Raw genomic sequence first — 19,331 nt, forward strand, 5'->3', positions numbered from 1 at the left:
CCAGACGCCGAGCTAAGTTTGTGCCACGTACGATGCCCCCTGCTTGGTGTGTGTGTCCACTCCTTTGTTCTCTCTCTCTCCCACACCTGAGCTCTAGCGTTAATCAGAGGGCTGAGGCATTTGCACCTGTCTGAGTAGTGCATTCTGGGAGATGTAGTTTTCCCGGCAGCCATCTTGTGGCGTGGTAGCCACTCCCGGAGAGGAACATAACGCCCCTCTACCACACGTCCTCTCGTGATGCCACAGTTGACTTCAGTATTTTGGTTATATTTGGTTCAGCCAGCCAGGTGTCTGTCTCCTGGCATATAAGATTGTTGTCAACCTTCACAAAGAACATACACATACTATATATATATATACACATGTATATATATCGAAAGCAAAATTCAGTTCCGTTCAGCTCGTAGCTGCAGAGGAAAGTTAGTTCTTAAATGAATAGCAACTAACAAACCAAAAGAAATGTTATTGTTACCTTAAGAGTGATTTTGTCGGTGAGTCAGTTCAGTCCTTATCGCAAAGATAGCGTGTTGCTCTGAGTTCAAATCTCTCTCTCTCTCTCTCTCTCTCTCTCTCTCTGTCCCACTCTTTCCTCTCTTCCTCATTCAGTCACTGATTTACGTATATACTGGCCTGAATTGTGGCGAGAGCGAGCAGCGAATAGCAAGTGTTTGGGGGAAAAAATGAATATTTACTGTGCGTAACCGGCAGTGCAATCCTGTGGTGTCCATGTAACCAGCTTCCATTAGGAACTCAGTATCTGCTAAACAAAATGGGTCGTGAATGCTCTGCTTGAACTCCACCTCCACCGTAGCTGCACATGATAGCTGTAATGTGATCGAGTGGATCATGGCTGCTCGTGGTAAAAGGCCATTCTGTCTGCACTGCAATGACTTTTCTTCTTCCTTTCTTTTTCTGCTCTCATTCCTTTCCAACTCTCTCTCTTGCAGGTTACCGACAAAGAGATGGGTGGGTGTCGTGGGCTTCTTTTCGGTGCAGAATTAATTAAGGCCTATGGCAGCTGACGCATCAGATTCACATTGACCTGCAATTAAAGAGAACACTTGAGTTTGGAGAGCTGGGGATATAACAGCCTAACATATAGTCCTGCCAACTGCCATGGAAAAATACATCCTTTTCACTGGGCTTTACACTCTCATTAAAAGTTACTTTGTGACATTTTGCTTTGGTAACCACAGATATGTTTTTTCCTGCTCTAGTCTGTGTGCTTCTTCTGCTGCTGTTCATGTGAGGACTCCATATTTTCGCAAAAAACTTGATTCCTCATTAAATGGGCAGGGATCAGAACAACAGTGAGATTTAGGTTTGAAGATGGATTGATCGTTAAAGGGATAGTTCGTCCAAAAAGGAAAGTTCACTCATTATCTACTCACCACTATGCCGATGGAGGGGTGGGTGAAGGGTTTGAGTCCACAAAACACCTCTGGAGCCTCAGGGGGTAAACTTTGTTAGACCAGAATCCAATACAATTGAAGACAATGATGAGTCACACGTAATAAAACAATAGAAAAAACATAACTGTGGTGTCATCCAAGTGTCTGCAAGCCCCGACATTTAAATTTGATTCGAAATGAGGTCATTTACACCAAGGTTTTAGTCTAAATATCCTGATATCTCCCGACGAGGTACATTCAGGGACCGTTGGAAATGCTAAGTCCGCTAGCTCAGCCACTTCTGGTGGACTTTTAGGCTAAAAACTTGGTGGAAATGACCTTTGTTTCGAGTCGATTATGAATGTTGGGGCTTCCGTACACTTGGATGACACCACATGAGCAGTATGGAGGCATGATATGTTTTTTCTGCTGTTTTATTGCGTGTGAAGATGTGAGTTGCAGTTTTAGTCTAGTCTGGGGTGCACACAATAATGGAGAGAAAAAGAAAAGGATGTGTTCCAGTCGTTCTTGATCAACAGTTTTTACACAGTGTCAATCCTGATTCTGCACTTATAGTTTTAATTATATAAAGCTAGTTATTAAGAGTGAATGAAGATCAACAGGTTTGGTGATATTCTGGACAAGGATAACATTTTTTCCAGGGGAACATCTCTCTGGTTACTGACATTTTTAGTTTCACGTGAACATTCTAAATACAATTCATTGCAACAGCTCTGCCATAAATTATTTTTAGAATGTTCATCTGTTCTTGCTCACATTTTCAGGTGATGTAATTCGATATCAAAGAATATACATTTTTATTTGTATTTCTTTTAGCAGTCATATCTCAATACAATTATTTTAAAAGAACCTAATAATTAGAACTGTCTGCACCGTCAAGCTTTTCTCCACTGTTCAACATGCTCACTCCTCCATACTGACTGAATGTTGTGTGCATGCATGAGACCAAGTGGGGGACTAACAGTCTACAGTTGCGAGTCCCTGTGTTTTTTTTTTCACTTACAGAGTTCTCTGGTGGCTTGTCAGGGCCTGCTGATGTACAAGAATAGGTTGTCCTTTACAGTGAGAGCTCTCTCTATTCACATGTGGAAGTTTCTCTGATAAAATGGATGAAAGTAATATTTTATAAATCTAATACCAAGTAACCTTTTAGGGTTAAAATTTAGTTTGCCTCAACCTCTAGTTGGCTTTGATTCTCTGTTTCAGTTCAAATAATGAATGAGTCAACACTGCATCATTTAAAAGTTGATTCAAGGTTATTTTTTCATTGTGTTGGTGCTAGAACCATCAAAATAATCAGTTTTTCACTGTCATGCTGTACTCAATACTATTGTTTCATTTTCTCAAGGTACTGCAGCATCTCTCTGTGTGTTATAAGCTTGCCGCACTGCGGTGGGTACATATTTGTGAGCCACCAGCCCCCATATGATGCCAAATATTATGTTTGGGAAGCTTGGTTAAGCATAGCTCCTAATTTTTTCTGCTAAGTGTGACATTGTGCAGGTGTGAGGAGTTGGAGTGGACCAGCACCTATGGGTGCGCCAAACTTGAAATGTCAGAACTCTGTCATGATGAAGACAGCTTCCGGTCTTGGATCCATGTGTTAACCTCGAGCTGAATTTCAGGAGAGCGTTAATGAAATGTTCAAAGGAACTTTATGACTACACAAGAATGTCAGTGTGGGATGAAACCCATATTCAATCCAATGACATTTTTGCCTTTTTTCCCTTCTGCAATATCTGTGCATGATGACCACAGTATAGTTATGAATTGGGAGGGATCATGGATACTGCAAATAAACTCGGTGTGATGGAGGGACACTTAATCATGTAACAGGGTATTTATATGTTTAGGATTTTACAAGTTTTGGCTGACGATATATCAATGTCGTATATCAATTTCCACAGCCTGTGTTGTCATAATTCAGTGAATTCATCTTCAGATTGGCGCAATTCCTAGAGACACAGACGTGGTAATGTAATCATAAAAAACAATACATCATTCAATCCTATAGAACGTGGACTTTCACCTAATTTCAAAGCGGGGAGTCCCTACTTTAGGTTTGGCTGGAGAGCAGGACAAATGCATGCGCTTGCCATACACTTCAGTGCCCTCCAGTACAAACACTAACATGGTGAGTGACAGTCCAACATTGCAGGAGATTTCGAGGAAATTTCATCATGTTGCGAGAAACCCATGAAGTGGTTTGTGTTGGGATATGTGTTTGCTGTGCCCTGTGTTTTCAAAGTCAAGGTCGTCTCTGGGTGCACTCAGATAACTCAGAAGCACTGCTTTCATGTGCTTTACACACACCTTATGTACCTTTTTGGTTTCTTTTCTGTTCTGTGTTACCATTTCTTTGCTTTGTTCCTCTGTGAATGCTAAAATGCATTAGCAATAACAAATAAGGGTTGATGTCCAGGTCAGCAAAGCAAAACAAAATTAAAGAATAAAAACACCTTCAATAAATTAAAATGCAAGTGTTTTTTTCTCACATTGATATCTATCTTTTCTTTTAAAATTTTGAACAAATATTTCTTATTTTTGGTCTGATAAAATATCAAGAGTTAAGGGATATAGGGGTTATTTTAAGTTGTAATAGATAATTCTGGACTGAATTCCAAAAAAAAGTATCCAATTTAATGAATAGTTTAATTATGATGCTCTTACATCATTTTTGTTGATACAAATTTAGACCTCTGCTCTCTGCATTTTTTATTTGTATTGTTCATGATAATATTAATAAATATTGTCAAACCAATAAAACTCGATTTTACATCTAAAGTGTCTTTCTTGTCTTACACACCCAGTACTCTATGTTCCACTGTATGAACCATACACTAAAGTGTGTGTTTTGCTATCTTCCACAAATTCCAGGTGTGAGGTTTCTATGACTTTACAGTACATGACTCTGTACCAGTTTGAAAGATAAGACGTTGACAAATAATGGCAGTACAGAACAGTGTGACAGGATTTAAAAGAGCCAGGGATCATAAACTGAGAGAACAGCAGGTTTATAAGAGTTAATCATTTAACACCAGTTCATTATGCTATAAAAAATGTAATCGTGCCTAATTAATGTCAGTTCAGGTATGAGCAATATTAGAACAATTAATAATTAAAAAAGTTATATGAAAGTTTATAGGAACCATAAACAGATATATAGAAAAATGGTTTCATAATAATGATAATAAAGTTCATTTCTATAGCCTCGCACCTTTCAAACCCCGAGTTACAAGGGGCTTCAAAAATACAAAACGCAGTAGCTGCAATGATATCAAGAGCAATTAGACAAAAAATAATAAATCAATAAAACAAATTACATACATAAAACAGGGATTTGAAGAGATGGGAGACTGAGACATGAAGAAAGTTTTATTATACAACATTACAACATATGAAATATAAACATTTGGCATTATAAGATATACGAATGTTGGTGGGTTTTTCAAAGGTGGGTTTTTATTTTAAAAGCTTTTTTTTAAATGACACTGTTCTGATATCGAGGGGGTGTTTATTCCATGGAGCTAAAACAGTACAGCCATAGTCCCCCTTTTTAAAGTCAGGAACATGCAACTTTTAACTATATTCTATTATTATAAACGAGTAACTGCTTCATCATTAGGGCAAGTAATTAATGAGTTGCATTGGTGGTGGTTGAAGTCATAGTAGGAGCTGAGGGTGTCGATTAATCGTTCAACTTTGTTTTTGCGATCACACGTTTGGGGATGCATCTAGGAGGAGAAATCCATCTTATTATACATCCTAAAACACTGTTTCATATATTTGACTTTCAGCTCCTGTTAGCAGGTTCTCAGCGTCCTGTAAGAAGTACAGCGATCTTTTAATGTCTTTACTGCCCACTGTGTGGTTGTTAGGCCATTTTTTATTTGATCTATTTGTTTTATTTGTTTTAATATCCTACTTTGCCAGTGTCTGGCCATATTTAAATCCTTCCAGTGAGTTAAAAACAGTGCTGTGGAGAATTCTGTCATATTTATTTGATATGTAAGCTATTTCAATCAGCAGACGGGTTATTTGAAAGAGATGCTTAAATAGCGATAAAGTCATTTTATTTTCCATAGATACAAACTAATAAAGCACAATAGAGAAACTTGTGAGGAATAAAAATATGTGAGGAAACTTAAGCAATTTGACCCGATTGTCATTAATTTAAAGGGGTAGTATTCTATGAGCTGGGAAGGATGGAGTGTAGGCACAAGAGGTGGTGGTACACTTATGGAGTGAAGGACGATACCTGAAAACGTGGGTGGATGTGATCGGGGTTGGCTGTCCCAGAAGGTCAGGAGCTCGAATCCCAGCCCATGCCAAAGTGTCCTTGGGCAAGATGCTGAACCCCTCCCAAAAAATGGCCCCATAATTGTAATGAACAGATGTTTTGAAGGTATGAGGTTGCAGGAGGATTCTACTGATCTATAGTGAAATGAAATTGCCCTGTATGCTCCTCCATGACAGCTGTCTGCTGCGTGTTCCAACGTGAGCTTGGTGTGTGATGGTGTTGTCTGTCCTCTTCCCATGCCCCTGTCTTCTCTCTCAATCTCTCCACACTCCTGCCCTTCCTCAGGAATCAACACACCTACCTTCCAATGTATGAGAACCCTGCACCAACAGCCAGTACCTGCTGGATCATTATGCAATCTATGGTTTGTTGATACACCACGCTTTAGCTCAACCTGTAAAGAATCAATCTGTCGTGCTAGTTTGAGATATTAGCCTGGCAGTCTCATCTAACACCTATCTTCCTTGTCCCCAGGATGTCCAACCTGTTTGCCCACCTCACCAGCTAGCTCACTGTTCCAAGGTCCGCTCCGTCCAGCCTCTACTCCTATAAACTAACCCAGAGGGTTTTGTCTCTGTTGAAAAAGAGGTAAGACCCCCGTGCTCATGCATTGATTTCATAACACTCAAAATCATTGCTGTAAATCATTTGCCTCTCACAAACTCTACCTTTTGATTCTATTTCAAATATTAAGTGATGCTATTCAAAATCTGGCACATGAGGTGGTCTAGTGTTTGTTTACTCAGACAATATCCTTACATTTAACAGAAACCTCTGAACAGCTCCTATATATACAAACAAATACCTGACAACATCAACTACCCAACAGTAAATAACTATGATGTGGGCAGTTGTGCGCTCCTGGTGGGGAAACAGGCAGTGGATGAATGGCTGAGCTACCCTGGTTGATCTAGACTGGGCACAAAATCTGCTGTATATTGAGTCCGAAAGACGTCGCAGTGCTTATCGAGCCAGGTGGGCAGTTTCTGTTTCACTTTAACATAGAGGCTTCAGGAATATTAAGCAAGACGCTCTGTCTCCAGTCCAGTCCTGTCCCTGTCCAGCTATTCCCCTGAAACCGTTATTCCAACGTAATGTGTTGCAGCAGTCTCTACCTGGAAGAGCGAAGGTGAACGAGGATGAACGCCACATAAACCCATCCCAACCTGGTTAAAGGTTCCTTGGATCACTTGTCAGATGCTGTTAGGTCCGAGTGGGTTCACTCTTCAAAGCTAACATGGCGTAACTTGTACTCAGGCCTTCCTCTATAGCTGCTACTAGTAGCCGTCAATGGAGTACAATTTGGGAACAGAATAACACTAACCTTGCATTGACTTGAAAGTTGTATGTATATGGTGACAGTGATGTTGTTAACAGTACTGCAAAAAAATACTCTACTACTACTACTATGAGCAGCATTATCTTTTTGTTGGAACAGCAGTTAGTAATATAAAAGATGGCTCTCATTTAGAGTGCAGACAGTTATTAAATCATAGATTATGGAACACAATATGGCCTGCATATTCAATATCTTCATCAAGCAATTACTGTGCCTTTGTCAAATTGGTTGGCCAACTAATCTTGTTGAGCCATTTGCCTGAGGCCTAATCCATGGAAAGTGATACAGTGAGCAACACAACTATTTAGAGGCGTCACTGTAGCTTCATATCAGGACCCTGGTATTGTGTTTGTAATTATTAAGACGTAATGTGGGAGTCAAGGAGATATTATATGTAATGACTATCTATTCTTATCATCTATTAGAGGACTCTGGAGGCTTTTAGGTTTTGCATGTTTTTTCTACCTGGCAGACGTCCTTCAGCCAGCCAACAATTCTGGGACGAGGTTTTTGTATGAAAAGACATAACCGCATTAAAGTAATGCCAAGTTAATAGACCTCATCATATATTGTGCCAAAATCATGCTATGCAACCCTAATCCAGAATGATTGCAACCTGGCAGTTAGTGAGTGACACATTGCTATCTCCTCCCCTTACCTGTGATATTTCCCACACCAGTAGTTTGATGTGGTAAGATCTCTCTTACTGCACTTAACATTACCAAACCAAACTGGAAGTTGAGTTGTAAACAATTGTAAAACAACAGGACAAGCCCCAACAGTCCAATTACAATAAAATAAGTAAGATAAAAAGCTAAAAAGTAACAATTTCCCTGGTAAAAAAAACAACACCTACCATCGATAAGACATTTGGACAAGACTATTTAATCTAAAACAATACTAATCAAAGTTAGTTTAAAGCATTATACAATTAAATAAAAAATATTGTGTATTTAGAAGAGGATTGCACCTTTTGTGCAGAGGATGTGATCAAACTGATAATTTACACATTTTTGGGAAGACTGCCCTAAATATTATGATTTTAGGGCAGATATGCAAGGACATATTTGTGACAAAATTTTAAAAAGCCACTCAACTGAAGTTCTAGAACAAAGTATGTGAGTGACCATTAAACCTACTCATGTGTTTAATGAAAAACATAAAGGAAATCTACTGCAGTAATAAGCACATTAATATATTTCTGAATGTTGGGATATTTGGTACAGTGCTGGAGTTACTAGTACAATAGTTTCAAAGCCAAGGTGCATGGGTTTGAATCTGCTGGATGGACAGATGATAAAACCATCACCTATAAGCAATTTGATATATGCGGCTGGAGATTACCTCTAATTATAGCTTTTGTTGGTGTTTTGTTTGTTAGCAAGATTACGCTAAAACCACTGGACGGGTTACCAAGCAACTTGGTGGAAGGATGTGGTACTGGTTAGGACATGGTTCATTTCATCCGGATCAGAGGGTGAATCCAGGAATTAACAACACAAGATTTTTGTCAATTTCCAAAGAAATACAGAGATCTTCATGTCATTGGTGGGGCTGGATTGAATTTAAACGGACTGTATGTGATGTGCTCTCTGAGTACCATTCTAGTTTTAGGATGGAAAAACAAAACAAGGAAAAAGTGCCCCGGGAGTGCTCAATATTTTATGAACAACATGTTATTGTTTGCTGTCAAACTGACAGTCAGCTGAGAAGATTAATATCGGGTTTATCTGTGGGAAACAGCCATTGTCCAATTCTATCCATCAAAGTGAGTCACCTGGTTTTGTTTATCACTGCCTGCCAACCACACTACGAGGGCACACTGCCTGTATTCTCAGCACTAAAAGGTTGTTTTGTTTTGGTAAAGTGGATTTATTTTATATTGAAGGTATGTTTTATCTTTTTTTGTGGTTTAGGAAAACAGTGTCTTCCTGCTTTGATAGTGTCTGGTAAGCTAAGCTAAGAATGTCCAGGACTATAATGTCCAGTGAACACAGAATTATACAATTATATAATTCTCAAAATGAGTATTCCTTTAAGGTATATAATATTTTTGCCTTTACTGTGCAGGCTACACATTTGAATGCGCAACTCTGCAGTTATAATTTACTTTCTGTTAACATCTACCACCCTGTTATTGGGTGAACACACATACAGTATTTGTGCCACAGTGTCTGATGAGAGACACATAAAACATATTCACAGGCAGGCCAGAAAAAATGATCTCAACATACATCATATAGCTGCGTCGAAAAACAAATATTCATGTAACAACATGCCTACATGTATCACTTTGTTATGTTCTGTCTTTGTCCATGCCCACCTTCACACACAGCATAGCTCATTGTGTATGCGTACAGCAAACACAATTACATAATATAAAGCCTTGTCAGTCAGCAGCCAGAGGCATCGTGTCCTCAGGGGAAACAATTCACACACAAACAAAGCACAGAGACTACAGACAGCAGTACAGACAAAAAGTTTTTGTTAAAACGTTGCCTAAATGTTCAAATTCCAGAGTGACACTGAGAGATTTCTTTGATGGGTTTGCTTTACTAGGGTTTAATAAAGCCAAAATAAGTAACTCAGTAGGTCCAGACTCCATTAACCACAATAATGTATCTCTCTGTCCCATAGGACATATTTGTATGAACTGTATAGCTGTTTAAATACATCATACAGTCAGGCATGGTTTTTGCTTAATTTACTTAACTCGTTTAATTGTTTACACTTCCTCTGTAGTTTTTATGTTTACCTTGTTAGATACTTTGTGTTGGACTTTGTGAAAATTGCTATGAAAATAAATGTATAATCATTAATAATATAAGACAATCCTTTATTCGTCCCACAACATTTGCAATTTGCATTATTATGTATGATTTTCAGAGCTCTATAAACATGGACTCAAATGCACATCTCTGATATTTTGTAAATGGTTATCTTGATACATGATTATTCTCATTTGAATCCACCCAAATGCACAAACCTGTGTATTTGAACGTGTTCAAGTGTTCCAGCCACACCCACTATTTCTGCAAGCATGGCTGTCTGTAAGGCAGGGAGGAAATGTCAAACTATAATCTATATTAATCATTATGTAGTGTGCATAATTAGTTTTTGAGCTTTATTTAAAGGAAACTACTTAATTACTTATACATGTGAAAACATAATAGTTAAGAGATATTTTTAAATGAATTCCATTAAGTTAATACTTTTATAATATGATTTATCATTGTTATAAACAAATAATATAATGCTATAATACAATTTCATAATAATAACGATAATAATATTTTTGAATGAAATACCCTACTGTAAATGATCTGTATTTATATGGAGACTTTCTAGTCTTGATGACCACTTAAAGCACTTTACAGTACAGTTTTGCCATTCACCCATTCACACGCACATTCATACAGTGCATCTATGTGCAGCACTATTTACCGTGTTGAAAACAATACACAACCTATGTGATGTAAAAAGTAACATATGTTTAATTACAAAAACCCCACCATACACCAGTGTCATTCAAATAATATAATTTCTTATTCAATAATAACTTTTTATACTTTTACTTAGAAAATGAGCTGCCATACATATTTGTTTATTTTCCCATAGCATCAGTTCCAAAATTCCACTTAGTTAACTGGATGTTTTTCCTTGATCCTCACTCATTATGATGGTGATGATGATTAACACAATCTTTACAATCTTAGAATCAGCAAAATCTTAAATTTTAGAGCCTATAGATTAGTCCTTTAGATATAGTTATATATACTTTCATTAACATATAGGTGTTTACACAGCTTCAATATATTGCATGAATTCAAAGCATGAAACCTTGATTTGTTTTGTTTTATCTCTTTAATGTGTTATAGTTCATATTGTATGGAACTATAACGGAACACAATGAGGTGCCTAAAGAACATTTGTAAGTGATCTTTAAAATTATAGTTGGTTGTAAAAGATAATGAAATTGGATGAAACATACTATATTCCAATATTACCCTCATATATCTTTCAGATTCCGAAATTTAAAAACACTCAAAAGCAGCCAAAATGAAACTCAGATTTTTGTTGGGAATCCCTGACTCCCTTCACCAGCCCCCAGGAGTCCCCAGACTCCAGTTTAAGAAGCGGTTAATAGCAGTTACAGAGAGAGACCAGCTCACATCAGAGTAGTGTGGCCTCTGCTGAATTCACTTTTCAGTCACAGAGCATGCAGTCACCCAAGAAGAACAGAGGTGTTTCCTCTGCTTGCAGCTTTGCCATCTCACCGGGCTTAGTTCAAAGGTACAGTGTTCTCCCCCTGAGCTCTGGCTTCATTGTTTACAAGAAGCTGAACACCCTAACAAGCCTTGACACTGTGCAGGCTGCCAGCCTCTGCTGCCGCACAAATAGCTCCACAAGAAAACAGCCAGCTCAGACTGGTGTGTAATGACTGAAGAAAAAGAGAAGAAAAGTCTTTGTGTGTGTGTCAGCATCTCCAGGAAATCGGTTTTCTAATCTGTCTAGTGTTAGGACTACTATCCTACACCCACTATAGGACACACACACACACACACACAGTTTACCGGCACATTCACAAACACACAACGATACACATGAACTCAGATTGATGCTGATTTCCGGTTTTGGCTCTGTTATAGACCCATTCATCATGAAAGTAGTTGTGCAGGAAAGTGCATTGCATCCACATCATCTAGCTTGACACTCCACCCCACTTCACCGCTTGAGTGGCTTTTCCTACTGTCATATTTAATTCATTAAATATATAAAGACTCTGTTTCTGCTAACCAACCACACGGAAATCTTATCAGCAACCATTGGACACTGCGTATAGTGATCACATCTGTCCAGGTGAAAATCAATATCAGCACTTTTGTCTTTACATCTCATGCAGATAACCATTAACTATAATTGGTATATTAATCACATAAATGACCAAGGATCAAACCGCTGACATTCTGGTAAGAGGACGACCACTCTAACCCCTGACACAAGCACAAGAGAGTATGTACAGTGGGATGCAAAAGTCGTCACCTTCCCAGTTGGACCAATTTTCAAGACTTGTACCCAACTGTACACACTCATCATGACCATACTGACTTTAAGCGAACTACTTGGTAACTATAAGCAAATTATCGAAATAGCATCTGCATAATAATAATTCTTCGCCAAACCTTTTGATCAGTATGAGCTGTTGATCATAAGCAGTTTCACTTTTCCCAGTATTTCTTTGTTTTGATTTCTACATTACATCACAGCAGACAGAGTGCTCTTTGTAGTAGATTGCACAATTATTGCCTCTGCCTTTGTAGTGTAAGTGGCATTTGCTCTCAATCGGTCTGTCTGAGTTTCTGCTGTAAGAGCACGGTGTAAACAGCAATCACAGACAGATGCCTCATAGTGTTTGTGCACGATTGGCATGCATAATCAATGTCGTCCTGTCCTTTGCCCCTGCTGAACAAAGGAGCAGCTCGGTCGCAACTAAGCAACATTTGTGACACATTTTTACAGGTCTGACATATCCCCCACTAAGCACCATCTAGTATATGCACAAATTATATAGACTGTATGTAAAAATATTTATACTAAATATTAAGTACTACTACTCCTAAATACCAAATGTACTGCTAAAGTTTAATATGTACTTTACAGGGTTCCTGACATTAATATTCTTCATCAAATAGGCCTCTGTCTGAGAGTCCTAGGATCTCAACGCTGCTTAGAACAATTGAGGGCCTACGTTGAACGCAGAGCCCTGACTCAGGGTTTCTTTAAGCTCTGCAACCATTGTTGAAACACTGGACGAGACCCACTCGATTCCTCAGGTGTTCCATGTGATGTGGCTGTGACATCACCAAGGTAATTGGAGTGGACTTCCTCCCCTTCTCCCCCTCTTTCTCAGTGGGCTGTCATTTTTCTGTTTCACTTTGGCTGCTGTAAGCAATAAAAGTATGGCACCCAAAGTGTAGACCTCGGCGGGTCTGCGCCATTATGAAGTGACTGAGGGAGCTGCTGTGAGGGGGCATTATTGAATCAAAGAAAAGTCATTGATTTAATTAACCAGGCAATACCCTTGAAAGGCCACATAACAGCAACATATGTCAAAATCAAAGAAAAAAAGCTGTTACATAAGATGTACCACTATATCGTTATTGCTGCCGCACAAACGTCTTCTGCTGCGGCTCGAGGAACAAGCTGAATGCAACATCACTGCTGCTGCTGGGGCCACTGCCATGGGTTGGTGTTCTCTGGTGTGTCGAAGGATAAAAATGTATAAATAATTCCTACATAAATAGATCTCTAATCATCATCTCCATCAACACCGACCACATTATACACAACACAATTACTACAGTTCCTCCCCTTCTCTGAGTCATGAACACAAATAATCAAAATGTTTAATATTTAGCCTTTTCTCTATCGCTCCTTAGTTATGAAGAAAAAATTAGTGAATCCATTATTGTATCAAAAATCTTAGTTGAGGCTAACGTGATGAATGGGAACATTTAGCTAAATTCTAACCACACAACATCAAATGGTAAACATTAGCAAGTTTTTATTTACTGTCAGTGTATTTTAATAATTTCTGCATAACCCATGTATCATATCAACGAGCACATATCTGACCAGTTCATTCTCTGTGGATTATTTCAATGAATGACCATGCCTGTCAAAATCTGACACTAACAGCAGGTTCACACAGGACGCTGAAGCGCCCCGAAGCTCCGCTCCGCGCCAGTCTCGTGCGCGCAGCCGCCTGGCTGTTCACACTGGACGCGATTTTCTCCGCGCCAGTCAGCCCACTGCTTTCTCTGGTTGTTGTATGCTCCGTTCTATGTAGGGGTTAGGGGGTAAATGATAATGGTCTTCATGCCCCCCCTCCACCCCTCTCTTTCTCTCTCTGTCTGTCTGCTTGTGTGCCTGTAGTGGATGGGCAGATGGGGAAATTTAATCATGTGAGGGGAAAAATCGGGGAAACTGAAACTCCAGGACAACAGCAGTGAAATCCAGAGTATGGGATGCATATTTGATCATTTATATCATATATAATATTTTTCAGTGTGTTTCCTGCCGCGATACGCTCGCGGCGAGCAGAAAAAATACACCAGACGCCGAAACCATCGGTGCAGAGCACGAGACGCCCTCGGCGCTGCGCGGTGCATCGCAGCCGATGTGAACAGCCCAATTGAGTAACATGGGGGCAGAAAGTAGACGACCGGCTTTTCTTGGAGCTGCGCGGCGCGGTGCTTCCAGTGTGAACCCGGCGTAAGTGCTCTTTGGCCCTTCTCTCCAGCTCTTTCACCTTCCCATAATCCTGTCTGCTCAACCCATCCTAATGACTGTGCCCACTTCTATCATCGGCCACATAGAACCTCATGGACAAAGCCTCGAGTAGCATTCATACCGAAGCATAGTGTAGTTTAAAATCTGTGCATGCACCCAAAAAATAGATGTATGTTATAATGCTCCAGCAAGATCACCCAAACAATATTTTCTCTGTGCTTCCCAATCAACGTTAAATTGATGTTGGAGGACCACACTCCACCACTTCCCCACCCTAAATGTAATATGCTAATTTGTATAAATACGCTTTGCGTGGGCTAACCCTCTCTTTTCACATTCATGAAAAATGCAAAAAATAAACTTAGGTGAAAATGCTGCTATCAGCAGTAAAGTAAAACAAATTAGGTATTTGGCACACTGTACTCTGACCAATAATTAAAGGAATAAAAAGGGGTAGGAGAGTGTTTCAGAGGCCGTTAATGTGGTGGGCACAGAGAACAATTTCAGACGACACTATTCACAGAGACATTGGCCGTATGTGAGAGTACAAAAGCACAATGAAGGTAAATAAGTTATTCTGTATTTGGGTAACCTACTAGATTTGTTTATGATAGGGTATTTCTTATACGATAGCCTTTATATTGCACGTCAGATGTAATTTTATACGTAAAGAATCAGTATTGTAGACTACCATGTGGGCATCCAAATGTATAATAATTAAACAGAGTGCAATGTCTCCTGCTAATTCCTCCTCTTTCTCATCAGGGTTACTAGCCTCCAGCCAGCACCCCAGTTGGCTAGCCTTCGGCCTGCTAGTATTCATTCTTCTCCCTGGCCCACTAGCTTGCACCACAGCCACCACCATTTCAGATGCTGACTTTAAAGACCCTGAGCAGTATCCTCTCTTTGGGACTTGCCTGGCTATTGCCTTGAGATATATATACCTAGAAGGAAGTGGGGGTCATGGAGATGTCAATATCCCCCATTCTACGGAGCCTCAGCTGCCTAGCTCTACTTTCAATGCCGAGCCAGAGCCTAAGGCAGATCCTGAGTTTAATATCTCTGCTTATGTTCTGCCTTTTCCTGTGTTGGGAATCCCTGCCGACGTCTATCTAAACCCCATTTCTCTCCAACCCTCCATTCCTCTGTCAACAGTACCAAGATGGCGTTCCTTTATGACACTACGTTAACCTGCTTAGCTGGGAATGCCAAAGAATGATGAGAGGAAATGTCCCCTGGGATGAGACAGAATACTCACCGCACTTTGCAACGTGTAAAGTTATGCCCTCAAAGCTTTGAATGATATGTGTTAGAAGGCAGATACCATAATACTGTAATATTATACTTATATACAGGTGCAGTATGTAAAATCACGGTTATGAAAATTTGCCTTTCATATATCTCATACAAACACTGCCAGCACAGTAGGCTAATCCCCTGATTTTCCATCCAGCCCCACCAGCGGGTCATATGGTGGTTGTGGAGGTGAGGTGGCTGGGAGAGCACCTTCACCGGTACTGGAGGATCAATCAGCAGAGGTGAGAGCTTTTAGCTGATTGATCCTCAGGTTTAAAAGGCAGCAGCTGACCTGCCTCACTGGGACGGACACACAAGGACTGAGACCTTGTAGTGTGTCTCATGAGAGACACTTCCGAGCTGCAAAGCTCACACGCCAGCAGAAATTCTCTGAATAAAATTTTAAAGCCTGAATGGTTTGTGTCAGGCTGCTGTGGTGAGACCCCGGTGGCAACATCTATTGCCACAGTGGTCATCATGGTAAACATAGTACCTGTGTAACCGGATAGGTGGTCTTCCACCCTATAGTCCAGGCAAAGTAGCGTTTTACGACAGACTAATTGTAAAACAATTTTTTGCAGCTTAGATCATTTCTATGAGGTGTCCAGAACAACATACTAAAAGTCCTAAGAAATCCTAGTTGAGGAAATATGTTAAATTCTCATCAATCCGAGATGTGTGCCAATAAGGCCAGGCAACAACACACCCCAATGGGGCTATTTTTTTCCTTTACTCCTACCACAATAAAACTTTACATAGTAAAAGTATACATGAAAAGTAACTTTTTTTGTATTACAAGTTTCTTTGAAAATGAATTTTAATATGCAAATGAGCTATACACTAATCGAATATGCCCAAAATACACCCAAATAGGCTTAATTTTTTCCTTTACTCCTACCACAATAAAACTTGAGCTCCACACTTATTGAATATGTCCTAATTTGCATAGGCAGAAACACCATTCATATGTATGACAAATACATCGGCCCAATCTTCATCCAATCATCCTACTGCCAATGGGTGATGGCAATGCTGCTTTTAGACTGGCCTCGAAACCTGAAAACTGCCTGGCTTGGTAGTACCTGCCAGGGGTATAACCCCCGCCGGTATAGTCTTGCATCTGGTGATGCATCTGGACCCCTAGGCCAAGCTGAAGAGGTGCAATCATCGTCCTTGGTCTTATTGCTTGCATGATGGACTGTCCGATTGATGCAACCTTTGTATCAATGTTTTTACCAGCAAACATATTCCTCAGTAGAACTTGTAGTGACTCTGGAACATAGCTTGCAGCAGCTGCAATGTCACTTGAGTCTGGGTAAGAATCGTTTAGGACTTCCATGAATTTGACATCACTTCCAATTAACTTTGCAGCTGTTTTAATTATATTCAGCTTCTCGTCTTCTGGATTCTTAGATTTTTGTTGCTTGTGAAATTCACGAAGAATTGAGTGGGCTGTGTCTCGCAAAGTGACCACACATTGATTTTCCAGGCCAGTCATTATTACTCTATCTCCAAAGTGTTCCTTTATTTTAATTTTCATCCACTTTGCACAATATGGTTCACAACCTGTGTCTTGCAAGTACTCTGTCATCTTTACCATAAGGTCTTGAATAGTAATTTGTTCATCATCGTATTCTTCTAAAAAGTTTGCCACCTTTAGGAATGCTGTTGTTCTCTCATAATCTTCAGGTCTTCCGACTTTGAATCTTTTGGGTTTGTTGCCAGGGTTTGCAGAGAATTGACTCGGAATATTCTTCATATTTCGAAAGTTAGTGTTGCATATGTTGTGGTACATTGCATCGGCTGCATGAAGGTCATGGACAGATGATATTCCCCCCAAAACTGTATCAGACCCTTCATCGTTCCTTAAGTGGCAAACCTGCACAATCCTTTCCTGGAAGTCTCCTGTTCTTACTGGGTAGATATCAATTTTCTCTCTCTGCTTATTTTTATTATCTATTTCAGTTGGTTGTCCGCAGAACAAGCAATGCTCTTGAAAATGGAAGTTCTGTTCTGAGCCGAGATTATGTTTGATTTGTGGTTGTTGCAAAGATGGTATTACATTATCACGTACAATATTTTCTGCTTTACAATAGCTGCGGCGGCATTCAATGTGTACTCTGTCTCCAGGAATTGTCACTAAGCTACTTCCACGTTGAGCACTGGCACGGTTCACACCATTGCTGCCTTTTGCTCGTAGAACAACCGATGTGTTTTCATCACTGAATGACTCATTACATATTTTACACTTCTCCATTTCTCCCTGTTTACATACATTACACACTGCAGAAACAAAAAAGAAAAGAAAACAGTGTTGTCTAGCAATGAAATTAGGCCCAATAGAATTTGCTAGTGCTAGCAAGCTAACGTTAGTTCGTTTCAGTAGGCTAGGCGATGCTACTTCAAGATGAAAAGTAGTTTTGGCCTTAAGCAAAATGTGTCTACAGTAAAATGTCTAGTTAGAAAGGAGTTGGTAACTTAAAATGTTCTGATTGGGTTACTGGCACACATCTTGGATTGATGAGAATTAAACATATTTCCTCAACTAGGATTTCTTAGGACTTTTAGTATGTTGTTCTGGACACCTCATAGAAATGATCTATGCTGAAAAAAATTCTTTTACAATTAGTTCTATTTTTGGCTCCAAAATGAGTTACTTTGCCTGGACTACTACCATTATATGGCACTGTGTCAGATTTACCAGCACCTTGATTGATGGGCGGTGCCGTACACCCTACACATACAGGTATGTTGCCTCCTTTTGCTTTTTCTTCAAGCCAGCATTCGGGTTGGTGTTGTTGCAGTTAGGCATGACTGAGATTAGTTGGCGGGACTAGGACATTGCCTCTCGGCCTGTGTCATTTTGTTTCCACTTTGTTTGCTGCTGGTTTGTATTGCTGTTCTCTGTTCTGCTGCATAGTCTTGAGTTGTGCAGCTCTCCCCCTCCTGCTGTCTTGGAGACTTCACCTCTACTCTCTGGCTGCACTCCAGTGTGCATAACTTCATCGACTGCCACTATCTGGGGGAAACTGCTGTCTTGGTTCTCTCTCTCTTTTTGGATCTGTAAAGTACCAACCCCATTGAACCCTGATTTGGCTCGCCTTATATTCAGTTTTGAAGTTTGTTGGCTCTCTCCTCACCTCTGGTCTGGCTCGCCTGTTCGTCTTAGGCAATTAAGCATTGTAATGCAATATTTATTTTCTTTTTGGAGGAGTAATGGATTTTGAGTATCAGTTATGTGATTTATTAATTTGTATTATTGTATTTGGGTTATTTGGAGGATTTATTGTGTAGTTGTTTTTCCGTTAGTAAGTTTAAGTATTGGTACATTTAGGTTTTGTTTGTTTATCTTGTTATTTTTCATGTGGGACTAAGTGAGTGTCAACCCAATCCCCCTGGTGGTGGTGTCTCTTCAGAATCTTCCTTTTGTTGGTTTGTTGTGTCACAGGTGTTTTTGGCTCCAACCCCCCTTTTGATTAGACCCATGTATAAATGTTGAATTGTTAATAACAGCATTATACCAGTGGGGGATTGTTTGTGTCTGTTTTAAAGCATTTCCAATTATATTTATCTGTAAAATAAGTAAGTTATATGTTTGGAACACCCTCTCTCTGCTCAGTGTGTTAACTGACCTGTGTGACCTTTCTCTTTCCAAGTGGTTGAAATGAACTTTATAATGTTCCTCCCTTGC

The 19,331-nt window shown here is 39.7% G+C and overlaps 1 pseudogene; it reads right to left on the minus strand.

Moving 5' to 3' along the window:
• Positions 1–13,755: 13,755 nt before the first annotated feature.
• LOC118098899 overlaps positions 13,756–19,331 on the minus strand; it is a 72,625-nt pseudogene continuing 67,049 nt past the window's right edge.

The sequence above is a fragment of the Hippoglossus stenolepis genome, chromosome 19 (genome assembly GCF_022539355.2).
Source record: "Hippoglossus stenolepis isolate QCI-W04-F060 chromosome 19, HSTE1.2, whole genome shotgun sequence".
Taxonomy (NCBI): Eukaryota; Metazoa; Chordata; class Actinopteri; order Pleuronectiformes; family Pleuronectidae; genus Hippoglossus; species Hippoglossus stenolepis.